This window comes from Crocuta crocuta, unplaced genomic scaffold (assembly GCF_008692635.1).
Source record: "Crocuta crocuta isolate KB4526 unplaced genomic scaffold, BGI_CrCroc_1.0 scaffold211, whole genome shotgun sequence".
NCBI lineage: Eukaryota > Metazoa > Chordata > Mammalia > Carnivora > Hyaenidae > Crocuta > Crocuta crocuta.
This window is the reverse complement of record NW_027527939.1, coordinates 702,729-709,127: the sequence shown is the minus strand read 5'-3', so window position 1 is coordinate 709,127 and position 6,399 is coordinate 702,729.

Genomic DNA, 6,399 nt, shown 5'->3' with positions numbered 1-6,399 from the left:
AATTAAAAAAGGAAAATTGCTTATTTACATATAAAACTATCAGATTTATAAACAGAAGAACAGATTTATAAATTAAATTTACAGAGTTAAAAAAGGTAGGTCTTTAAGAATTCCACATTAATATATTCACTTAATTTTCAATCCATGTAACTGCAGGTATTCTTTAAAAGGCAGAAAAGCCATCCCTCCCAACAGTAAAAAAAAACACAAACTCTTATTATCATAACTAAATTCTTAAAGCAACAATAGAAGAAAACCAAATCTCAGGTTTAAAAAAAAAGTGGTGTTATGTATTTTTATTTAAATAGGAAACTTTAAAAAATGTATGCCAATCACATAAAAACTTAGTCTGACATTCCTCTAGAAAATTTTTTTAAGTTTATTTTGAGAGAAAGAGAGAGAGAACTTGCACACAAGTGAGTGGGGTAGGGGTTGAGAGAGAGAGAGAGAGAAAGAGAGAATTCCAAGCAGGCTCCACACAGTCAGCACAGAGTTGATGTGGGGCTCGAAGTCAAGAATCTGAGATCATGACCTGAGACAAAATCAAAAGCCAGACACTCAACCAACTGAGCCACTCAGATGCCCTGACATCCTTCTAGAAGTTTGAATAAATGATCACTCATGAGCTCTGGGTCTAAAATGAAATAAACTGGACATCAGACAGTAAAAATAAGTACAACTTAAAACCAGACTCACAGCAAAAATACCACAGTGTATTTCTTTAATCAACTATTGCTTGTAGATATCAAGTATCAACTATTGCCCCCACCTGATCAAGGCTACCTCAAAGGGTAACACACACAGATAGTATTCAAAGCTACTTACAACTGGTTCCTTTATTTCCTCATTCATTTGTTCATTCATTCATTCCAAAAATACCCATTATAAGTAACTAGTGTATGACAAGACTGCTCTAGGCCCACAGGGCTTATTTTCCAGACAGGTAATCCTCCCCAGGGCAGGAGCTATTGTCAGAGGCTAGGTTATGAATGGCTTTAACTGTCGTGCAAATGAACTTGAACTTTCAGTCTGGTGGAGTGTGTTAAACTGGAGAGAAACCTGATTTTGTTTATATTTTTACAAAATTCACTGGGTTAACCTTCTGGAGGTTTGTTTAGAGTCCAACCATTACAAAGCCTAAGATTGAATAGGAGACTGTTACCAGGTGAGAGATGATGTCTTTATGCTCTGCTGTTCAAGTCCGGTGAGCAGAGTGAAGGGTCTGACTGTTCAGATTCACAATGTTAGTTCTGGGTAATCAAAGTTTTACTGTAATAAATGTAGATTAGAATGTCTACTTTGGGACTTAGCCCTGGATGGTCTCTGCTTTTTGTTTGTTTTTTTTTCTCTTTTGTGAAATGGAAAGAATTGCAAGATTAGGTGATGGTTAGAGGTAACCATGAGGTTACCAACAATTTCCAGTGTTGAGTGTGGTGAGGAATTAGAGATCTTTCTCGCTGTGGATGAAGAAGGAAATCAAAAGTGTTCAGGTAAGTTGTAGGCACTTCTTGGGACACAGTCTGCAGTGCATCTTTAATGAAATGTTTATGGTGTTTTGGTAAAGTAACAGTTTCAATAAAATTTTTCCTCACACTCACAAAGATTTTTTTCTTTTTTAACATGTTTATTTGTTTGTTTGGGGTTTTTTTTGAGACAGAGAGAGGAAGAGAGAGAGAACGTGAGCAGGGGAGGAAGAGAGAGAGTGGAGGACAGAGGATCCAAAGCAGGCTCTGGGCTAAGAGCCAAGCCCGATGTAGGGATCAAACTCAGGAACTGTGAGATCATGACCTGAGCCAAAGTCATGAGCTCAACCGACTAAGCTCAACCAACTGAGCCACCCAGGCACCGCACAACTCACAAAGATTCTTTGCTTTTTTTGTTTGTTTGTTTTTACAAAGATTCTTTGCTTGACCAAACTTAAGTCAGGCTCATGAATCTTCTCCTAAGTCCTTCTGTACACTTCCTTGTAAAATCCAGTGTTAGCAAGAATCTTGCTAAACTCGTTTAGCAAGAAGCCCCACCTTTGATATCTGATTATAGTAGCCTATCTTCAGCATGAATCCTGTCAAGTACCTTTAGCCAGAATCACCTTTTGCACATGATGCTTCCTCTTAGTGATTTGCTATCTACCATTCCCTATCCTGTTTTTCGGCTATCAATTCCCACTTGCACATGCTATATTCAGAGTTGAGTTTAATTCCCTTCCGCAAGACTCCATTTCAGGGGTCCCTGTACCTATCGTCATGGCTCCCCTTAATGCCTTGCCATCTTCAATAAGTGCCATTGAATAATTTTTTTCTGAATACACCCAAGGGGATGGACGAGTGAGGATCATAGAAGAGATCCTTAAAAGGACCTCTTAGAAGAGTCTTGTAGTGTGAGAGATGGAAGCTGTTGTCAGGGTTCTGGTTTCCATGTTAGGTGGTGATTTCAAGGGCATTTCCTTATACAGACACGTAATTTCCTTATACAGAAAGAGAAAACACCCTCCCTACCACAAAGGAGGGAAGGTAGCTTACATGGAACACAAAAGAGGGCTTAGCAGATGAGAACCTTGGAACCTTATCTTAACAGGAATTTCCCAATCTTTCCTAGGGTACCACTCCTCCTGCCTCTCCCTAGAATCTCTCAATTTATTATCTTTCATAAAACATCTTGATGGCTGTTCCACTTTGGGTTTTAATCTGATAAACTGGCTCCCTGTTACTCTTGCATGTAGTTATTATTATCTATGCATAATGAAAATCACATAAAATAATAATAAACACCCTTACAACTACCACTCAATATGCAAATTAGTCTTTCTATACGATTTTAACAAATTGAGTATGAAACAACTTCAAATAATCGTGTGTTTCTCTTCATATTGGATGAAGTTTAGTCACATATAATTTTTAAAAACCAAAATAACAAAAAACAATTTTTTTAACCTCTCAATTAAAAGAAGTCTGGAATTAGGAGGTTTGCGACTGGTCCAGGAAATGGGAATCACTTCCAATCTCCTGTCTGTGTCAGATCTAACTGTCAGCCTACGCGCTGAGCGAGGAGCCCAAGTTGGGACTTGAACTCATGATCCTGAAATCAAGACCTGGGCTGAGATCAAAAGTCGGACCGTTAATTGACTGAGCCACCCAGGCACCCCCTGGGTATTCCTAATGACAGACTTCATGAGAACAGACACACATTTCACTCTTATCTCGTTCTCATCCATGGTGTTGGCACTATGTCAGAACAATTCTTCCATATTGTTTGTAAAATAGAGGCTGAATGGATGCTCAGGTGGATGGAAGGGGGTTCAGGTAGATGCATACAAGATTCTACGTGAACTTTATATCTAGTACCGACTCTGCTGACAGAAGAAACCACTTGAACATTCACTGGCTTTACTGCCTTACCTTGTGACCACTGAATAGACTTTTTAGAGTAGGTCTCTGCAAGCCAGACAGTAAATGGTTTAGGCTCTGTGTGTCATAAGGTCTCTGTCACAACTATTCAACTCATGATAGCAGCCATAGACACATGTAAACGAATCACCATGTGCCAAGAACACTGAAATTTGGATTTCACATCATTTTCACATTTCCCAAAATGTCCTTCTTTTTTTTTTCTTTTAACCATTCAGTTTTGTAAAAAACCATTCTTAGTCTGTGGGCTGCACAAAAACAGGCAGTGAGTTGCAGTTTGCTAACCCTCAGCCTAGAAAGGCAAACTGACCTAGAACTAGGAGCACTAATAAAGGTAATAAAACCATGGGGTGAAAACCCTAGGAGCTGCCTTTCACTTTTCTTTGGCTTTCCTTTTTCCTCCCAGGATCAGCCCACATCCCCTTCCTTTAGTCCTCTTCCTCAGGATTTGTTTTCAACCCACGTGCACATTTTCTCTTATCTCCAGTGTTACATCATTAGACCAGTATTTGCTTAAAGTAGGTTTCTGGAAGACTGAAAAACCTCTAACACCCAAAGTAATAGCTTTCTAATGAAGGGTTTTCGTGCATTGCGAGACATCATTTCATTAATGTGAATAAATCTGTGTGCCCACGTGATGGAATATTATGTTGGCTTCTATTCCTCTCACAAAAGAAACATGCTTCCTGTTTGCAAGACTTGGAGGAGCCCCAAGGGCAGGAACAGATTTACATACCTATGCTTGAACGAGTAGTGATGACCTATTTGAGGGGAAAAAAAATATTCTGCAGTTCTCATTTGGAGACTGAGTTGGCTTGAGACCTCACTGTTCTTTTTTTTTTTTTTTTAATTTTTTTAATGTTTATTTATTTCTAGGAGAGAGAGAGAGAGAGAGAGACAGCGTGAGCAGGGGAGGGTCAGAGAGAGAGGGAGTCACAGACTCTGAAACAGGCTCCAGGCTCTGAGCTGGCAGTCAGCACAGAGCCCGACGCGGGGCTCGAACCCACGAACCGCGAGATCATGACCTAAGCGAAAGTCGGACGCTTAACCGACTAAGCCACCCAGGCGCCCCCTCACTGCTCTTTTTAAGAAGTGGTTAGGGGTGCCTGGGTGGCTCAGTCGGTTAAGCGTCCAATTTCGGCTCAGGTCAAGATCTCACAGCTTGTAGTTTCGAGCTCCGCATCGGGCGCTGTGCTGACAGCTCAGAGCCTGGAGCCTGCTTCGGATTCTGTCTGCCCCCCCACCCCGTCCCTCCCCCGCTTGCACTCTGTCTCTCCAAAATACATAAACATTAAGAAAAAAAATTTTTTTTAAAAAGAAGTGCTTAGATTTCAGGTAGTTTCATTCATGATAGGTGAATAGGATAAAAGTTATAATGTATGATAAGATTACATTTTCAAATACCACTTAAATGGCATTTATTATACACTTAGTGAATACTTGGCTCTTTCACAGTAAACCCTAAGTTATCTCCTTCAGCTCTCACCTAGTTATTTTTGGATCTTTTGTTAAACCTCTGTGGCCTGTTAGCTAAATGATTTCTGAGAGATGAAGCTCACAAATGACCTCTTTCAATGCATGAAAGCCCTTCATTAGTCATGATAGCCACTTTCCCGACATCTCTTTCATAATTCTCTTCTCCCTTTGCTCAGCTCTGTCTCTTAAATGTTCTGTGCAAAATTTTTAACCTCATGTAAAAGAAGTTCTGGAGAATGCTGATGCATAGGAGCACATGTACCCCAATGTTCATAGCAGCACTCTCCACAATAGCTAAAACATGGAAAGAGCCTAAGTGTCCATCAACAGATGAATGGATCAAGAAGATGTGGTTTATCTATACCATGGAATACTACATGGCAATGAGAAACAATGAAATCTGGCCATGTGTAGCAACATGGATGGACCTTGAGGGTGTTATGCTGAGCGAAATAAGTCAGGCAGAGAAGGACAAATATCATATGTTTGCACGTATAGGAGGATTAGGAGGAACTTGACGGAGGAACAAGGGGGAGAAGAAGGGCGGAAATGGTGGGGGAAAGGGAGAGAAGCAAACCATGAGAGACTTTTGAATGCTGACAAAAACTGAGGACTGATGGATTTGGGGGGAGGGGGGGATGGGCATGGAGGAGGACACTTTGGGGATGAGCACTGAGTGTTATGTGGAAACTAATTTGACAATAAACTATTAAAAAAAAAAAAAGAAGTTCTGGAGGTAGGTTTACTTACCTCGTTTTCATCTATGGTGTTGTTGGCACGTTGAAAGAAGAATTCTTCAATAAATATCTGCCAAAATTAAAGGTTGGGGATGGATACTGAATCACCGAAGCCACTCCCCAGGGGAGACTGACAGGCAAGTGGAAAGAACCACAGACCTAAATCCCATGCCTGGCTAGGTGATCTAGTTAAACCAAACCTTTCTGATTTTTAATAAATGTTTACAGTTCTGGCGTTTGGAATTAGGAAAGGTTGTACTTGGCAATTCTCAAATCTTTCGTCATTTGCAAATAGGGAATGATAATATGTAAAGATCAGGGTGAAGTGATGCCTAGAGGAATATTCACTAAGGCACCTGGAATAACGTTGGGTGATGTGGGGATTCGGGGAGGAAGTGGGGCGTCCGCTATTATTTTTATTACGGGCAAAACCAGTTCCCTCCAGCGGAGAAAACGCTTGGAGGCCGCTGGGGCTGTGAACAGCGCAGAGACCTAATCCTTCCAGAACTGCAGTTTCCTTTGCCCTGAGCCTGCTTTTCCTTTTCTGCCCATCAGCTGGCGCCTTTTGCCGTCCTTTTCCCCCCACAAGCTGGTCGCTCCGCAGCTCGCAGGTCACATGGCCTGCCGGAGTGAGGGGACCCGGCGCGGGAGCTGCGCCGCGGGAGGAGGCGAGGCTCAGCGCGCGCCCGAACCGCGCGGCGCCCGCTCCGCCCGGGCCTCAGGGTAGGGCGATGGCTCCTCAGTGGCGATGAGCCAGCCAGCCTAGGCGACACCGGAGGCGG